Below are 21,286 nucleotides of genomic sequence, written 5' to 3'. Positions count from 1 at the left end.
ACGTATGCAATCATCTCAGCCGTCAGATCTTCATCCCACATTGAAATCGCATGTTGATTTTTTGTAACAATTTCGCATGTTGGTTTTTTAACATGCGATTTCATCAAAATTACCACATGCGAAATTGTTACAAAAAACCAACATGCGATTTCATCAAAATTATCACATGCGAAATTGTTACAAAAAACAAACATGCGATTTCATCAAAATTATCACATGCGATTTCATCCATGCTATTTTATAACATGCGATTTCACTATATTGTACGTAATGTACGTTAAGAGATATTGTACAGTACACTTTCTATCTCTCTCTTTATATATATATATATATATATATATATATATATATTTATATACAATTTATAGGTTCAACATGCCAACATGTTTACAACCCTTTTAGATAAAAAGATTATATGGGTTGCGTCTAGGTTGCTAACTGAATTTAAAAAAAAAATGTTTATTTCTTTGTTATTGGTACTTGATTAATATGAGCACGCTAATGTTATAAAAAGTGAACTTATTTAAAAACTTGTATAATTCAAGGGACGTTTTAGGTATCAACTTGGCCATGTGAGAGCTTACGGCACTTCCTGGAGCTTTGGAATCACTCCAATGTTTCAGGTATTTATTTCTTTGTTGGAACCTATTATATAATAGTCTAATTTGCAACATGTTTGTGTTTAACTGGGTTGTAACTTGTGCTTAAAGTGTTTTATATGCTATATTGTGTTGTACCATCTGCTTAAGTTATTTTCTTCATGCTTTTGAAGCCACCTTGCTTCTGGCTTTCCACATACCACCGCTCATTATATTGTAGAGAGATGGTTAGAGAGAGAAACATATAGAGGGAAAGAGAGCGTGACACGATGGTACGGTTCCGGCAACTACAACCAGACCACAGATCGTCGGCCACCAGATATTTCGCATTCGAAGCTTGCGATTCACTGTACAGGTTGGTAACCTTGATTTGTTCTTTCCACCGAATTAGTTAGGGTTTTCGTTCGTATCTTTTGCAATCAGTCAACCCATATGAGGCATTGTTCTTCTTTGAAACACTAATCTATTTGGTTTGTATTTTTGTTTGCACCCATTGAGTAGGTTAGGGTTTTCAAATAATCGTATTGAACCCTCATGTTGTGGTCGATTGTGAGTCACAGACTGAGCTTCGCGGTCTAAGTTCTTAAAGGTAAGGTACGCAATTTGTGTTTTTCCTCTGCGTCGAGGGTTTTAATGAATGCGTAAGGGTTTTTGATGATCTGGTTCTCATATTTCTGTGAAACTGATGTGGGTTTTTAGTTTGATTTGTGGATTGGATGTGATTGGGAGATGTTAGCTGGTATATATATATTTTTTGTAAAAGTTAGCTGGTATATATATAAGTTAGCTGGTAATCAGATAGTTAGCCGTGATATAACAGGCTGAAGAGGATAGTGTTTGGATGTGTTTTTGTTTTGCTGTAAATATTGAAAATCAGTTAGTTAGCTGTAATAAAACGGGCTATAAAAGATAATGTTTAAATGTGCTTTTGCTATTTGAAGTTGTAATTAACAGTGAAACAGTTGTTTGAGAGAATCAGAAATCCTGATCATTTAGGTAATTAGTTCATATATGACCAAAAATGACATTCTTGAGAAAAAAAGGCCCGTGTCTTTGAAAATAGGCAATTTTATGTTACCCTTTGATAATCAAGTGGAACTGGTATGAAACTAATTATTAGAAATTGATTATTTGCCTTTTAAAAATGGATGCAGAATATGTTAATTCTAACATTGAAAACTTATTTTTGTGACTACAAGTAAAAAAAAAAAGATAAGATAATTTTTTTTTCAAAATGCAAATCCAAACAAAACCTCTGATATAATCTTATGACTTTGTGTCCATTACCCCAACTCAGTTGGTTGGTTGGCCGGTGGTCTCCATTGGAGGCGCCGGTTCGATCCCCGGCTGGTGCTGGGTATTGGACATCTCGGTGAGGGCTTGGCCTGGGTTTTAGCTGGGTTCGAGTCCGAGGGGGCGCGGTTTACCTGTTCCACGGGATTTCCGCGCATCAGGGGTGTGCTACGCTTTCTAGCGGTGGTGGAGTAGTCGACTTTGGACATAGCTTCGAAAGGGTGGGTTTACACGTGGAAAGCAGTTAGCTGTTCAAAAAAAAAAAATCTTATGACTTTGTGATTGTAGGAAGAGTGTGAATTTGTGAAAATTGATATTCATCATCGTGTTCAAGGAGATGTGGTTCTTGAATGTGTACATGTGGATCATGTTAGGGATCGAGGAAATTATATTTAGAGTAATGTTTCACACAGCATTTGTGCGAAGTGGCATACTCAATTTGAGTTGTGATGAAGTTGATGTTATATGGGATGCAAGAGACCAGATGCAAAAGAACTTTAAAGCAAAGGTAGGCCTTTTATTCACACTGAGTATGCCCTTATTTTGCAAACACTAGAAGTTGAACAAATATATCCTTATATTTGTATCAGGTATGTTTTTTGGATCCTGATGCTCTACCATCTATAATCACTATGACCACAAGAATGGGACCGAAAGTCCTACACATGAAGAGTGTTTTAAAGTCGAAGAGATTTTTAGTAATGCGGTTGATGAGCAAAAAATTAAGGTGGATGCTGAAAATGGTGATATAGTCTTGAAGGAAGGACCTGCACCAGAATCCGAAGTTGATGCATTTGAAGACTATGAACCAGATGATGGGAACAAAAAACCTGAAAACAAGATTTTAATTTGGTATGAAGATGCACGGTGGTCGCAACAACGAAGCCCAGTGAGTAGAACCGGCCGCAACGCGCCGGGTACTACTTCTAGTTTCTATTATTTTATTTTTTTGAATCTGTTGGTGTTTGTAAAAGATGCTTTTGTTTATTTATTTTATGTTGGGGTATTGATGTCTGTTGTTATGGACATGCAAAAACCAACTAAACTATGTAGATAGGATAAGTCGGATATCGAACCAGAGGAGGATTGTGGAAAGTGTGTAATGCTCAGTTTTGATTAACTACTATTGAAAAAGTAAAACTCAGTTGTTGGATTTGATTAATTATCTAAAAATTACGAACTAAAAGTGAGGTTTAAATCAATAGAGAGAACAATGGTTCCTCCAGAATTCAGGTTTTGCAGTTAACTTCAATTATGTGTTTAATCGAACACTTACATAGACATAAGTGGACTAACCTAATCAACTAATTGTGATAACCAAAGACTAAGTACTCCGGTCAATACATAACGGGAGGTTATCTAGTGGCTACCAATCACAATTACCAACCCTAATCCCATAGCAAATATATCCCAATTACTAGAACTCTCGGGAACTGAATGATCAAAGAATAAGGTTAAGCAAATGCAATCGATTACAATTAATTAACTAAATTATAAGTGAAAAGCATCGAATGCTTAGATCACCGAGTCAAACGATTGTCACTAAACAAATAAAATCTGTTAACTTACAAAAACCCTCCATCCAGAGGAAACCATAAAAGGACTAGCCGCTCATGTTGGTGGGATGATCTTCGTAGATTTGAACCATGGTTGAAACCCCCATCTGCCGTCGTGATCGATCCTTCTGATGTATGATGTTTTTTTTATTTTAGAAACAAGCCCCTTTGCCTATAAGATGTCGGCCCACTTCAATTCATCAAATCCATATGATGTCTCCAAATCTGCGGCCCAATTATTCCATAAGATGTTGTTGACTATGCCTCCAATACTCACGTGAATATGGCCCTCATTATTTCAATTATCCCCTGATGATCGAGATGTGATGATATGTTGGCCCAATCCAATATGCACATGTGCCGCCCAATATGGCTCCACAAGTCCATATGTGTGTATCCCCAATTTCGTCCCACACTCTCTGTGCATATATATTTTCTTTTGATGTATGATTATAATATTCCTTTTTCTCCTAGATGTGCCACCAAAGTCAAGTCCCCCTCAATATTCACGCCCAACTATGGCTGCATGTTTGTTGAATGATGCTTATTATATTCTTCAAACCATCAAAACTAATGCCTCCACATGTTGTTGTCCACCAAGATCTGCCAATATAATGATGATGAATTGATATATTGTTTGTGAATTAATTAGAGTGATAGTCCCTTCATAAAGCCATATGATAATGATTATGTTTTCTTCAAACACTTCAATCGATGTTGACCTTTTGTGGGTGTCTTTTCTGCCGTCAAGTGTGATGATAATAAGAAATATGCATGCCGCCAAACTTGTTCACCGTAGCCTACATGTGACGACCGTAGGTTACGTTTTTTTTTTATTCTCTGTTTCTTTCTTTTGATTCTTGGCCGTATGTTACGTTACATATACCATAAGCTACGTGTTAACTCACACCAGCCCCTGGACTTCATGGTTTCGCGTTTCTTTCCCATTCAAGCTATCACTCGACCTGAACACGTCCCCAATGATGTAATATATCTTGATTTCCATCCACAAATGTTCCGCATCATCTCTAACCTCTTTAAATTCACCAAATTACGTGATAAACCTGTAAATTCACGAAAGCTCGTAGTGAACATATTCAAAGTATATAATCACGTAAACGACAATAAACCACACAAGATAAGCACGTTAACACTCGGGTTTACACTCTCCATCACATCCCCACACTTAACATTGATTGTCCTCAAGCAACCGTCACAAACAATACTCACCTTATTAGCAAATCACCATTGAATCCCTTACCGAATTAGCAATTTAAGGTCCCAAGTCATACCCGTCCCATAGACTGACACAATCGAGATTGACAATCTGACAATTAAGTGATACGCGTTTAAAACAATTTAAGACTTGCCTAACTAAAACTAACATGCTTATATTACTACACACATGCCACACGCCCCTCACAATAATCACTCCTCTCGGCTTAATCAAGACTAGCGTGTGATGTGCTAGTATATATTTCACTCAAAACCAAATGTGCTACCTTGCAATCATAAGCTTGTATAGTAATCACACCTCCACTGTAACAAGTAACGTAACACATATCAAAAGGACTTTTCGGGTTTTGGGTTAAGGTAAAGGTAGGTAAATATTTTTGGATTTTTTTTATAAGGCGAACACAAAAGAATATCAAACCATGACAACTTATTCACAATAATACTAACACTCTGGGTTATTTTCAACCCATTTATTTAACACGAACACTAATAATACTTTTATTTTTTTCTTTTTCTTTCTTTTCTTTTTTTTTCTCTTTTCATTTTTTTTAATAACATACTTCTAAACATACTTGTCATTCATGGTTGGTAATCAAACGGGTCAAACAAGGTGTAGCAAACGAAGGGTAAAAGCTCAACATGGTTAACTAAGGTGGGGTGGATAAACAATCAACAAATAACACAATGGAAGGGATCCTAATGCCTTTATCATTTATGTGCATACGCTAAACCACAGTCTCGGCACGTATCAAACTACACAAGTTCTAACATAAAGCAGCATATGGCCTACTCTCAGCAAATGAACATGTATAGTAATTCAATTAACAATCTAGTAGGCTCAAACATCTCACCGAACAAAAGGAAATTGGGTTGCCGACACGTAGCATGTGTAATTCCTAAAGCATGTTACCCCTAGTTAGGCATCTCTTATCAACTATTTTTCTGAAAACCTGTCAGAAAAACTCTCATGAAACTTAAAGGGACAACCATGACTAGGGATCTAAGTTAGTTTAATATCAGTAGAAACCCTTTAGCGATTGAAAATGTTGGTTTTCATGCAGTTCAAGCATACTTGAGAAACAAAAATTTTCAAAATCTTTCAATTTATAGCAACTTCAACCCTTCAAGCATTTAAGATCATCAATTATACCAACCCTCTCTCGAGTTACCGCATCCCCACACTTGGGATACATTGTCCCCAATGTATGGTGCAATTTATAGTCTAAACCCGAGAGATACCACCTAACAAACCATGAACGGCTAACAACCTACTCGACTCAACACAAAGAAACCATTCCCAACACAAAAATTTCACACCACCAAGTACACAAAAACAAATAAAACAAAAATCTAAAAATAGTGTTTTTTAGTTTGTTCTGTTTTGTTCGGATTTACGCGAGGTTTTCTTGTTTTTGTTTGTGCAGGTGATCTAGTAAGTGTATGCATCATACTCGTAATTCCGGGAAGTCATCACCATTAGTGTTCGACCCAGAGATCGAGAGAACAGTAAAGCATACAAAGCGAGTACTACATCGTGAGAACAAGATCCTACAATCACCTATACCAACATTTAAAACAATGGAGAACTTAGCAACACCGGAGAAACAACCCGCAACTTCACAACCACAACAATTCTCGCCAACACCTACCCAACCTTCACCAAACACTACCATACCAATTCCATCACAACAAATAAAACACAGGATAGATAAACACATGCACCTGATCAGAAAACAAGTGAGTGTTTGCAGTGGTGTGGTTGCTGCGATCTAACCGGAACATACGCCCCTCACAGATTCTTTAAGATCTCATCGGGGATGTTGCCAAACATCCCCACACTTGATTCATTGCATCCGTGGAGATAGAATCGTAGGAACCTGTCAAAACACAAACACACCAAAACGAAACCAAACAAAGTACAATACTCTACATCCTCGGGCTGCCTCCCGAGAGCGCTAAGTTTAAAGGTCTTCAGCCAGACCGTACCTGATTTACGTTACGGTGGTCTCAGTGCACACTTACCCAAAACATTTCCAATGAATGCCCGGAAATTTACATGCCATCTCCATAGGTTTGTAAGTATAATTGGCATGTTCAGACTGCACTTGCGGGTTTCGCTGATCCACTTCACGAGATATACACCGATGTCCTGTAGCTTCACCCTTCTCATCTTCTTCCTCGAACCCTCTTCCCCACACTTGTTAATTGGAATGACTGATATGGGAAGAGGTTTGGTACACATATTCATCTCATCAGACTGCTCTGCTTCATCATCCTCACACACCATCTGATCCACCAGTGACTCTTCATCAGATAAAGGATTCATTGGTGTGGTATTATCCTCCACAACCTCCTCCTCCATGTGAGAATAATCTCTAATATCAACAGGTAATGGTGAGAGACGCTCTTCTATTTCTATCTTCATTTTTAATTTCTGACACTTGGAAACTAGGCAGCCGATTCGATCTTCATCGGAAAGGTTGGGTGCTAATAAATACTGCTCGAGTTTGGACAAAGTCACTTCCAACATAGCAAGCTCTTTCTCCTCCTCAGTCTGATAAATATAAACACCCTCGGGCTCAGAATATTCCTCGGGATGATACTGTCGGTATCCCTGATATGGTGTTGAGATGTACACATCCATCATTTTTTTATTCCAATACTCTGGATTTTCCAAATACACCGCGCACACATCATCATAATAAGAAGTATGATAACGACCGCAACAGAAACATCGTCCATCCGTCCTTGGCTCATAATAAGCATCCTCGTCCCGATCCCATCCATCAGAGTAATAACCATCCTCCACCGTTGTATCAGAATCATAGAAATATGGTGGAGGGGAAGGATTATCATAGCAAGGCATCGGTGGTTCTGCCAATTTCGCTCTTTCCCGTCTAAATCGGGCCTCGTGGCAACCGATACACGGGTGAAGTGGTTCCCTACACAAAATGCATCTAAGAGAGGTGCATAATATTGTCAGATCTGTCATCCTGCACAAACACAAAAACACAAGCACCACGCATAAATCTGAACAAAACAAAATAAAACAAAACTGACACTATTTTTGGATTTTTATTTTTTATTTTTATTTTTTTTAAACTAAAACTTAACACTAAACACTTTGCGCACACCTCCCCGGCAACGGCGCCATTTTGATGTCTGTCGTTATGGACATGCAAAAACCAACTAAACTATGTAGATAGGATAAGTCGGATATCGAACCAGAGGAGGATTGTGGAAAGTGTGTAATGCTCAGTTTTGATTAACTACTTTTGAAAAAGTAAAACTCAGTTGTTGGATTTGATTAATTATCTAAAAATTACGAACTAAAAGTGAGGTTTAAATCAATAGAGAGAACAATGGTTCCTCCAGAATTCAGGTTTTGCAGTTAACTTCAATTATGTGTTTAATCGAACACTTACATAGACATAAGTGGACTAACCTAATCAACTAATTGTGATAACCAAAGACTAAGTACTCCGGTCAATACATAACGGGAGGTTATCTAGTGGCTACCAATCACAATTACCAACCCTAATCCCATAGCAAATATATCCCAATTACTAGAACTCTCGGGAACTGAATGATCAAAGAATAAGGTTAAGCAAATGCAATCGATTACAATTAATTAACTAAATTATAAGTGAAAAGCATCGAATGCTTAGATCACCGAGTCAAACGATTGTCACTAAACAAATAAAATCTGTTAACTTACAAAAACCCTCCATCCAGAGGAAACCATAAAAGGACTAGCCGCTCATGTTGGTGGGATGATCTTCGTAGATTTGAACCATGGTTGAAACCCCCATCTGCCGTCGTGATCGATCCTTCTGATGTATGATGTTTTTTTTATTTTAGAAACAAGCCCCTTTGCCTATAAGATGTCGGCCCACTTCAATTCATCAAATCCATATGATGTCTCCAAATCTGCGGCCCAATTATTCCATAAGATGTTGTTGACTATGCCTCCAATACTCACGTGAATATGGCCCTCATTATTTCAATTATCCCCTGATGATCGAGATGTGATGATATGTTGGCCCAATCCAATATGCACATGTGCCGCCCAATATGGCTCCACAAGTCCATATGTGTGTATCCCCAATTTCGTCCCACACTCTCTGTGCATATATATTTTCTTTTGATGTATGATTATAATATTCCTTTTTCTCCTAGATGTGCCACCAAAGTCAAGTCCCCCTCAATATTCACGCCCAACTATGGCTGCATGTTTGTTGAATGATGCTTATTATATTCTTCAAACCATCAAAACTAATGCCTCCACATGTTGTTGTCCACCAAGATCTGCCAATATAATGATGATGAATTGATATATTGTTTGTGAATTAATTAGAGTGATAGTCCCTTCATAAAGCCATATGATAATGATTATGTTTTCTTCAAACACTTCAATCGATGTTGACCTTTTGTGGGTGTCTTTTCTGCCGTCAAGTGTGATGATAATAAGAAATATGCATGCCGCCAAACTTGTTCACCGTAGCCTACATGTGACGACCGTAGGTTACGTTTTTTTTTATTCTCTGTTTCTTTCTTTTGATTCTTGGCCGTATGTTACGTTACATATACCATAAGCTACGTGTTAACTCACACCAGCCCCTGGACTTCATGGTTTCGCGTTTCTTTCCCATTCAAGCTATCACTCGACCTGAACACGTCCCCAATGATGTAATATATCTTGATTTCCATCCACAAATGTTCCGCATCATCTCTAACCTCTTTAAATTCACCAAATTACGTGATAAACCTGTAAATTCACGAAAGCTCGTAGTGAACATATTCAAAGTATATAATCACGTAAACGACAATAAACCACACAAGATAAGCACGTTAACACTCGGGTTTACACTCTCCATCACATCCCCACACTTAACATTGATTGTCCTCAAGCAACCGTCACAAACAATACTCACCTTATTAGCAAATCACCATTGAATCCCTTACCGAATTAGCAATTTAAGGTCCCAAGTCATACCCGTCCCATAGACTGACACAATCGAGATTGACAATCTGACAATTAAGTGATACGCGTTTAAAACAATTTAAGACTTGCCTAACTAAAACTAACATGCTTATATTACTACACACATGCCACACGCCCCTCACAATAATCACTCCTCTCGGCTTAATCAAGACTAGCGTGTGATGTGCTAGTATATATTTCACTCAAAACCAAATGTGCTACCTTGCAATCATAAGCTTGTATAGTAATCACACCTCCACTGTAACAAGTAACGTAACACATATCAAAAGGACTTTTCGGGTTTTGGGTTAAGGTAAAGGTAGGTAAATATTTTTGGATTTTTTTTATAAGGCGAACACAAAAGAATATCAAACCATGACAACTTATTCACAATAATACTAACACTCTGGGTTATTTTCAACCCATTTATTTAACACGAACACTAATAATACTTTTATTTTTTTCTTTTTCTTTCTTTTCTTTTTTTTTCTCTTTTCATTTTTTTTAATAACATACTTCTAAACATACTTGTCATTCATGGTTGGTAATCAAACGGGTCAAACAAGGTGTAGCAAACGAAGGAAGGAAGTTCTCTTTCCCAGTTTCAGTGTCCGATTCTGAAACCAACAAACTATACGGTTTGGGCTATTCGTATCAAGATGATTCTGATTCTTGAAGCGAATGGTTTATGGGAAACGATTGAACCGGTACTTCTGATGTGCCTACACGTTGAAGAGAAGTAGAAACATGGAATTTGGTCGTGTGAAACAATCAAAGGGAAAACACCGTGTGATACGGAGGAAGATAACCTGTGAAAGGTATAACAAAACAGTCCAGTGAGTGTATCGGATCAAAGCGAAGAATCCGTGAGGGAAGCAATCAATGATGAAGAACCCGTTGTGAGAAACAACTATGATGACGAGATTAAATCTGTGATAGACCAAGAAGAAGGCACGCGTATGAAGGAAACAAGTAATCCTGTGACTGGGTCAGAAGAAGGATTGTCGTGTGATACAACCGCAAGAAAAATCTAAGTGAGTTAGATTATCCAAAATCTATGCAAGTCAAGTCATGTGATATGATAGTGGGCAAGTCAATCAAGACCGGGTGGAGTTCGTGTTGAGACAACTACACAAGAAAAGGTTCGTGTGATACAAATCAAGTGCGGTCAAGACAAGTGTGAAGCAAAATGTTCGTGTGAAGCAAGTTCGTGTGAAACAAGTTCGTGAAGAGCAAGGTTCGTGAATAAGAAGATACATGTGAAGTGTTAAATACCGAGAAGAGTCGAGAAGATAAAACTATTCGGAGTTCAAGATCTACAACAACTCAAGGATGTTCGTGATTAGGGGGTGAATGAAAGTTATAATCCCTACACATCCTTAAGTTCGAGGGTTATATGGTAATTAGTATAAAGACTAGCGGTTACAAAGTTGAGGGGCTATTTGTGACAAGACAGAACTTGGTAACCACCACCCCAAGGGTGGCGAAATCCCTTGGGAGACACCCCTTGATCGATGGCTGCAAAGGAAGAAGGAAGGGACGCGACTTTTTGATTCTAGAGACACACCTCTTCATGTTTAGTTACATCCACATATTCAAGAGACGCACCCGTTCGTAAAAGGACACGTCTATTGGATCGCACCCATTAGATTAGTATAAATAGGGATAGATAGTTTCATTTGTAATCAATTCCATTGTACAAAATTCTCAGTTTATATATTCAAGTTATTCGATTGTCTAGAGATCAAAGATCCATTTTGAGGCCAACAATTGGTATCAGAGCGCCAGGCTCTAGGCACGGGAATCGCAAGGCATCGCAGGGAATTCGCGATCAGGCTTCAATTTCGTTTTTCAATTCGCAAGTTCAATTCAGAATTTTTTAAGGGTTTCGGTTCTAGGGTGATCGGTTGAACCGAGGGTTTGATTAGGAATCTAGGGTTTGTTTGATTCCGGGTTTAGTGCGAATTAGATTGTTGATTGTTTGATTGTTACACGATTCGGGTAATCGTGGGTTTGAGATTTATTGAAACCAAGAAAGTAAAAGTTTAGTAAAAGTGAAGATTGTTCGGCAAGAAGTCATGTCAGGAACATCCGGACAAAATCAGATAATAATACAGAAGGAAGGAAGTTCTCTTTCCCAGTTTCAGTGTCCGATTCTGAAACCAACAAACTATACGGTTTGGGCTATTCGTATCAAGATGATTCTGATTCTTGAAGCGAATGGTTTATGGGAAACGATTGAACCGGCACTTCTGATGTGCCTACACGTTGAAGAGAAGTAGAAACATGGAATTTGGTCGTGTGAAACAATCAAAGGGAAAACACCGTGTGATACGGAGGAAGATAACCTGTGAAAGGTATAACAAAACAGTCCAGTGAGTGGATCGGATCAAAGCGAAGAATCCGTGAGGGAAGCAATCAATGATGAAGAACCCGTTGTGAGAAACAACTATGATGACGAGATTAAATCTGTGATAGACCAAGAAGAAGGCACGCGTATGAAGGAAACAAGTAATCCTGTGACTGGGTCAGAAGAAGGATTGTTGTGTGATACAACCGCAAGAAAAATCTAAGTGAGTTAGATTATCCAAAATCTATGCAAGTCAAGTCATGTGATATGATAGTGGGCAAGTCAATCAAGACCGGGTGGAGTTCGTGTTGAGACAACTACACAAGAAAAGGTTCGTGTGATACAAATCAAGTGCGGTCAAGACAAGTGTGAAGCAAAATGTTCGTGTGAAGCAAGTTCGTGTGAAACAAGTTCGTGAAGAGCAAGGTTCATGAATAAGAAGATACATGTGAAGTGTTAAATACCGAGAAGATTCGAGAAGATAAAACTATTCGGAGTTCAAGATCTACAACAACTCAAGGATGTTCGTGATTAGGGGGTGAATGAAAGTTATAATCCCTACACATCCTTAAGTTCGAGGGTTATATGGTAATTAGTATAAAGACTAGCGGTTACAAAGTTGAGGGGCTATTTGTGACAAGACAGAACTTGGTAACCACCACCCCAAGGGTGGCGAAATCCCTTGGGAGACACCCCTTGATCGATGGCTGCAAAGGAAGAAGGAAGGGACGCGACTTTTTGATTCTAGAGACACACCTCTTCATGTTTAGTTACATCCACATATTCAAGAGACGCACCCGTTCGTGAAAGGACACGTCTATTGGATCGCACCCATTAGATTAGTATAAATAGGGATAGATAGTTTCATTTGTAATCAATTCCATTGTACAAAATTCTCAGTTTATATATTTAAGTTATTCGATTGTCTAGAGATCAAAGATCCATTTTGAGGCCAACAAAACATGTCTTTTATTGGAACACAACAAAATTGCAAGGCTTGTGGGAACACTGTTTAGACGGTGGAACTTTTGTCCGTTGATGGTTTATATTAACACGAATCCTGCTTCAAGTGTAGCCATTGCAAAGGTACCCTTAAGGTATGATAATGGTTCTCCTTTGTGATATATATCGTTTGGTTTATAAAGAATGTTTGATGTTAATTATTAATTAAGTATAAGATAATTAGTTTCTCAGTTGATGTAACTGTTGTTAATCATCAACGTGCTTGGTGGATATAATACGTTAGTCAACTTTGAAGCCTTGAATTGTGGATCGGCTTTAGATCTTGTGTAATGTTCTTCCCTTTTTCTTTAATTTTCTTTTTTTTTATTGGCATCTTAAACATTTTTGTTACCTTTTGTTGTATTAAGATCATTTGAAAGCAATGTATTTTTATTTTAATGATCTAAGTTTTACTAGAGGAGGTTTTTCTTGTCACTTACAAATGAATCATTTTTATAACTAGTTTAGAACTAAGGGGCTGTTTGTTTACCTACTAACGGGACTCTTAATGGTTTAGACCTCTTACTGGTTCAACACTTAATGGTTCAGACTGTTTGTTTCACGAGCAGATGTCTGAATGATTCAGACATTTGCCTCTGAATGGTTAAGCATTATACTGAGTCTGAATGGTTAAGACCTCTAATGTGAATTGGTCAGACATTTGTCTCTAAACGGTTAAGCATCATAGTAGCTCTTAATGGTTTAGACCTCTTATGGTTCAACACTTAACCATTCAGAAGTTGTCAAACAACCCCTAAGATTACATAACTTTTTATATGATGATTTTAATCATCGTCATTATTAAGAATTAGAACACACCTCATTCGATTCAAATGCATGAGATAAGTGCATTCTTTATTATATGCTTCATCACTAGCACTCTTATCAAACTCGTTAAGTTTCACTACTTCAAACTCAATTTATAAAATCCATTTAAAACATTTCACTTTAAATATGGGTATCTCATTCACACATTAGCAATTATTTGAACATAGTTTAACCTTGTAAATGCTTCAATCGCCTTTGCAAAATCGAAGCATAAAACCTCCTTGTGCGAAGAAACAAGACGAAGGAAAAAAGAACCCCGAAAGCACAAACTGCGGCAAATATAAAATATGAAAGCATAAAGCAATGAAGCCCGTGACACAACCCCCCTCTTTCCTGTGCTTCCTTATCATAAATTTTCCCAATCACTTGCACAGAAAATATATACGAACCAATAGGGTTAGCCGCAGTAATAATGTTGAAAATAGTCCCCATATGTTTCACCCCAAATATTTCCGAAGTGATTGTAGGCATTAAAGACCATTGTGATCCATAGCAAACACCCACAATCACCGAACCAATGTACAGATTGCCACTTAAACCAATGATTAAATAGCCTGCGACCATCGCTTATTGCGTAAGGCTAATAAACAAAGGCCTCCCTCCGCCATATCTATGTAGGAACAAATCCGACACATACCCACCACCAAACCGACCAAGAAAGTTCCATATACTCCATAGAGAAACCATCGTGTTGATTTCAACCGTCGAGTAGTCAAGTGACTCGCCTATTTGAGTTATGTTGTTGATTGTGGCTAACCCTGACCCCAATACACAAATCATGGCTAGAAACAACAACCAGAAGTTGATTGTGCCCATTGCCTGTAGCGGACTCATTTCAACTTCATTTTGATCCTCTAAAGTCGTGATCAATGGGGCCATGACAGGGGATGGTGATCGTTGTTCGCTTCTTTGAGCTGTGAGGGCTACTTGAAGAGGTGACAATGTCATAATCACAAGAATAGTTGTTGTGAGAATGTGAGCCCATGATGGGAATGTGACGACGTTTTGAAAGATGATTATGATCATTAGATATGCGGCGATGCTGAGGGCGATCAATGAGAATCGATTCAAATGTGGTTTGTCATTGCTCGTGTTTGAAGGGTTTGCGTGAACAAAAGACATGAGTGCGAGAGAGACAAGCGTTGGGAACACCGCAAGCACTAGTAAAAAGGTGGTTGGATTGCCATCAAATAGCATATGGTATATTTGAATTAGTATTGCTCCGCTCAACCCTAAAAAACCCTGAAATGTTAGCAACAAAGTTAAGTAACTCTGCAAATGCAGATCTTTGAATGCGGCAACATTCTTCACCGTAACAATGATGTTGTTTTTGAAGGTCCGTAGTTAACAAGGGATGGCTCCAAAGACACCATGTGGGACAAAATTTAATTAAAGAAAATCAACAGAATATTATAACCTAGTTGAACCGCCGGATACACTCAATTAAACTGAGCCAAATCCGGTAGGGTATAAAAACCATATTATAAAACATTGCTAACATAACATAATATAGAACAAGGATGCCGACCAGAAACAATATATAACATATCAACATTGTAAATATCACCTTCATAATGCCAACGCTAGTTCCACTGTAATCTGGGAAGTTACGAACAGCAACAACAACATTTGTGGTGTTGAAGAAAGTCTGAGCGTGTGCAGCCATGAACATGAAGAGGCACATGAGCCACACATGTGGCCTGTCAATGACTCCCGTGACAGACAACCACATTAGAAAGTAACCAGCAAAGTACTGAACCGCTCCAGCCAAGTAGACTGGCCAAAGTCCAGACCCGAAACGAGATGATGAGGTTACCGCACTGTAGAGTAGACCGGCTAAAACTCCTATATTGGCGCCGATGTCCTTGAAGACGGATATAGTGTCTAGAGTGGATTGATCATAACCTTGACTGGATTTAAGGGCGGCGGAGTATATTCCGAAGGTGTAGGAGGCGCCGCAGCTGCATTGTATCCATATGCTAGCCACCGTAGCTAACCACTTGCTGTGTTCCATTGTTAAACGGAATATATTTGGCTTTAGAGGCTAATTTTAGTGTTTCAAATGAAGGCCTTTATAGACAGAGGGGCAAGGGGCTTGTCACTATGTTTATTTCATCTATAAAGTAAGACTATTTGTATTTATTTCATCTGTAAAGTAAGACTATTAGGAATTAACAACTGGATGATGACCTGGTATATCTATTAAATATATAGCAACTTGTTTTTATTTTAGGATGTTGTTAATACCATGATGATATACAACTTCAAATTGTAGTTAATTATTATATATATGGTACATATGTTATATCCTATCTTTAGCCAAATACTTCCATTCGTTAGTCATTTGACTTCGTAAAGATCTATAATTAGAGGTGTGCATGGGTTGTTTAGGGTTAGTTGGGGTTTTAACCAAACAATAACCGTGTACTTCAGTTATATGGTTTAAGAATTATATCGATTTTGGTTTATTACTTTTTTTTATTTTTTTATTTGGGGCACCCTACTTTTGCATACATCAAGGGGGCCATCTTGACCTTAAAATGTGTAAACTACTTTGGTCATGAGAAAAGTGCCAGATGGAGAGAAGTCGCTACTACCAATGACGACCGCTCAGAAAAATAGAAAGAAATTGCTACTCCTAGTGGCGATCTGTTGAAAAAACAGGTTAGGAATTGTTTTTCTAGGCCGTAGTGAACAAGCCCCATAAAGCCCTATAAGAGAGGTTATTTGACAAGTGGTAAAATATGTAAGAGAGGGGATTATATAACTTGAGTGTGTAGTGGAAAGGGAGTTATATAAACCCTTCAATTATACATACATATGTTGTAAATATATGTGTGTGAGTGAGGAGGAAGAGGTATAGCGTTATAATTTTCGCTGGAAGTGGGGGAGGAAGGGGCATAGCGCCCTCTGTTTTGGTGTAGCAAGGTGCCATGGGGCGCCATATCCCCTGCCACTATGGAGGGACTCTGTGGCGAGTTCTTGTTACATCGTACTTCTTAATAGACTTAGCTAGTACACGAAGATCAAGACAAGAGGTCACCACGACCAACAGCAACAAACTCCCTTGTGAAACAATACCAAGAACATACCCCCCCCCCCTTTGATGCATGCAATGGGTGGGTACCCTAAATAAAAAAAATCGTTTAACTTAGATAACGGTTTGGTTATTCAGTTTTCAAACTATGATCAGTTCTCTTTCAGTTAACTTAAGCTAGTATTGACTTACTCTAAAGATCCAAAATTTTCAGCCAATGTCAAAAAACCTAAGGAACCAACTATGACCCCTTTCCCCTTTAAAGTCTTAGCCGATAATTATGCCATCCGTTGTGAAACAACGACCTACTAACCTAATAGCAAACCATAAGAGAAAGAGATGTAGGGAGAAAGAGACTGATATTTCATTGATAGATATGATTTACAATGAGATACAATAGTGGTATATATAGGTGTACAAAACTTGGAGAGAAAGCTAATCTATTTTTGGTGTTGATAACCACATTAATAATTAATATATTCATAACACTCCCCCTTGGTTATCAACATAATACGCTTGATGCTACCTCGTTAAAAACCTTGCTAGGAAAACCCGGTGGGACAAAACCATAGCTAAGGGAAAAAGAGTGCAGCGTGTAATGCGCATTAGTTCCCCCTGATACTTCTAGATCAGGTATGTTGCCTCATTAAAAACCTTACTAAGAAAACCCAATGGGACAGAACTTAGTCAAGGGAAAAAGAGTGCAACTTAAATAAGTCTCCCCCTTATTTTAACATGTATCCTTAAGTGACGTGTGTCCATCTTCCTTGAAAGTTGATCAAAGCTTTTGTAGTCAATGATTTGTCGCTCGATCCCTTAATGTGCAATCCTTTACGTTGATCAATGTTGTATAATCTGTTAACAAGACTTTAGGTGCCTCATTCCAAAAAAAAAATATTATATGTCCAGGACTGTGTTTAGTTACATTCCTGCATCTACAAGACTAACCAAACTTGTTTTGATGGGTTAGTAAAATATAATCAAATATCGTTTATACCTGAAATATTTCGTTGAACTCATTCCACTGTCTCTTCGCTTGACAAAGGTTATATCATGACAATAAGCTCAAGTGAAAGATATTATAACCATACATATCTAGCAAAACACTTTAGTGCACACATCATTTAATGATGGTACTTCTAGAATGAGAATCTCGACTTTGGTAAGAGATAATAATAAGCATTTCTTATAACAAATGACTTAACAACCTTTAACATACTTTAAGGTTCAACTATATCCCAACATCATCTTCTAGATGTACTTGAGGGATTGATAAAATATAATTACCTATATACTCGAACTGCAGTTCGAGTAATAGACCGTGCCAATGTCATTCAAAAATTCCCCCTCTAAAAGCTCGACAGTTTCTCTCGATGATGCCTAGACATCATCACAGTAAACTGCGATTATAGTGAACTTGTAAAAGTAGAATGTTGATAAAACATGGCTAATTTAATCAAACTTATATCCCTCTTTAGGCGAATATCTCGAGTTGTACAACACTCGACCCGACTGTTTACTCCATATATATTTTATCAACTTCATATAGTATGTTCTTGAGATTTTGACATCAATGCATCTGTCATTATCAATCCAAGAGGGAATTTGTTCCATCTTATCCAACTATACACGTGCTTTCATTCTTTAGAAGTTTTGCTAATAAAATTTGCCCATTTAACAAATAGATATCTATATCATATGCAAAAATGTCATGAACACTTGCTTTTATCTCTGAAATCCATATTGTACTATGCGTGTACACTAGTTATTGAGATATCACAATCACCATGTACAAGTTTTCTATGTAACATTATTGGTGCACAAGAATTACATCGTTTACATGTTTCAATTAACCATTTAAGCACTCAATTGCTTTAGAAACTCATCAGGAGTTCCAATTATATCCAACATGTAAAATAATCATAACCTGTTCAAATCCGAATATGTATAAATGATCACATTGTTCTCGAGAATTTACTTTACATGACTTACATAATTTAATCCTTCAGAACTTTCATGTAAACTTTCAGTATCAAGTGATACATAACATTCATAAGACGCATATCACTTCTCTCTTTATATTACCAGACTAATAAAATATTGAAAAATCACTGCATCCACCACTGGAGAATACGTCTTCTCATAATCAATCATAGGTCTTTGCGAAAATTCTTGTGCCACCATTTTTTCCTTATATCACTCAATTTGATTTTCACATAATTCGCATAAAAGACCCGTTTATATCCAACATATTTTACAACTTCAGTTGTATGGACTGTTGGTCCAGAGACTTTCCATGTCATTAGAGAATTCAACTTTGCCTTATTTGCGTCTTTCCATTTCTGGCCAATCATTTATATGTTTATGTTCATAGGCAAATCTCAATTCTTGATCCTCATCATTTAATCATTTCAAGCGCTACATTATATACAAAAGTATAACGACGTCGATTTTTATTTCGATTCCATATATATCTTAGACATGATACAACTTATCGAGATCTCTTTATTTTCAGGTACCTGAGGTTCTTCTTGAACCATCATGTCTACTGTCTCTTCAGGAGATCTTATTAATATAACCCCGACTTGACCATCTTAATTAATTGCTCCAATTTTCGAGGAATTTTATAATTGGAATCAACTAGTCTACCACGCTTCAGGCGTGCAACAGACTCATTACAAAATATGTGTCTGCCCTCTTGGGACACAAATATGACTGGAGCATAAGCAGTTGATTATGTGACTTACTTAGTCACTCTATTTAGGTCAGTGAACTTGTCTGGTAATTTAACCTTTAATATTGGTAAATGAACTATCCTTTGAACTTATGGTTCATAATTTATAGTTTGAGGATCAAGATGACATGATAATTCATTCTACTTTTCACTTTCCAACTGCTTGTTATTTTCCCCTAATGTTGAGAACATTCATTCACTAAAGTGAAAACCAATGAGTCATTAGCAAATCTCTCACCAATGGCTATAAGTATTTAATCATAGACAATTAATTTTTACCCAACATATATTCTCAACCTTTTTAGAGGTCCCATTTTTTGTGCGTTGTGGTGGATCAATATAAATATATACCGCACAACCAAATATTAGAAGGGACGTATTTGGTTTCTGACCAAAAACCAACTATAACAGGGGGAAGTATGATGACATGTTGGCTTGATGTGAATTAATGTTGTACGTGTAAAATTACATTTAACCCAAATACACATATGAACTGTTGCTCTTATGATCATTGGCTTTGCAATCAATTGTGAGCGTTTAGTGATCGTCTCAACAAAGCAATTCTTGTATAAACATAAGCTATACGAAGTTCAACATTTATTCCAATAATCATTAATAACTTGGGAATTGAATTCACCATTATTACCAAAATAAATATACCATTCTAGATTAATGTGCTTGTTATCACATTAACTAAGTCACAATCACACAAACTTCAGGTTGTGGATTTGATAACCATTTAGACGATGCATCGATTTAAAATACTAAATGGTATCATGTTGGGATATGTATATCCTTTAATCACTTCTAGAATATTTAGGGATGCACACCCTCCTTTATTTGGCAAATATAAAATTTCCCTTGAGAGCAAACATTACATGCAAATTATCAGATTGAAAAATCTTCTAGTTCTTCATTATGTTTCACATCATCATTGACTCGGTGTGGTCTAACCGGTCATGCCAACTAATTAAATAATTATGATCCATAAACTTCTGGTTTATGATCGTATGTGTATTACTTTCTCGTGTTTAATACAAAACGTATGATACGAGATAATACATTATAACTTCAAAGTTCAAACCATCACGTTATGCAATCACTCCATAGTTTGCCACTTTTGTGGTCCATCTCATTATTTTTAGTTTGCCACTTTTGGTGGTCCATCTCATTATTAACATGATCAGACGGTCGATCTCATTATTGATATGACCATCATTACAATTTCCTCAATGATGTCCATGATCACAATGATCAACATATTTTCAGTTCATGGATCACAGTAAAACCAAACAAGTTTCACGAGTTCCATTATTTTTTGGACATATGGACATAAAGTTACTTCAAACCTTTCATACCATTTTAATGATATCGTTGCTTCAGGTTTGACAAACAAAATTTGTTTTATCTAATTTTCACTTATAAAATAAAACTTCTCTTCACGTAGCAACGATTGAGAAGTAAATATATGTCCGAGTCATATAATATTTGTTGCTCTAAAATCTTATAACCTTAATCTACAACATGATAATGAGATTTTCGAAGTATGACACTTCGAGTGTCATTTCTAAGCATATTTATATTCTTTCATAAGAATGATAATACAACAACCAACATTGGCCTTATATATGTTTTATCCATATATCAATACTTAAAGGCATAACATT

General features: G+C 37.1%; 1 long non-coding RNA gene and 1 pseudogene across 1 annotated transcript; one reads left to right on the top strand and one right to left on the bottom strand.

Annotated features, from left to right (window-relative positions):
* Positions 1–788: 788 nt before the first annotated feature.
* Positions 789–2,523, top strand: LOC110916870. Its single transcript, XR_002580085.2, has 3 exons — positions 789–954; positions 2,181–2,400; positions 2,483–2,523. It is a non-coding gene; the product is annotated as an uncharacterized LOC110916870 (long non-coding RNA).
* Positions 2,524–13,943: 11,420 nt separating this feature from the next.
* LOC110917734 lies at positions 13,944–15,903 on the bottom strand (annotated as a pseudogene).
* Between the last annotated feature and the right edge of the window lie 5,383 nt (positions 15,904–21,286).

Source organism: Helianthus annuus, chromosome 16, assembly GCF_002127325.2.
Source record: "Helianthus annuus cultivar XRQ/B chromosome 16, HanXRQr2.0-SUNRISE, whole genome shotgun sequence".
Classification (NCBI taxonomy): domain Eukaryota; kingdom Viridiplantae; phylum Streptophyta; class Magnoliopsida; order Asterales; family Asteraceae; genus Helianthus; species Helianthus annuus.
Note: the sequence above shows the minus strand (reverse complement) of the source record. Positions and strands in the feature narration are given on the sequence as shown.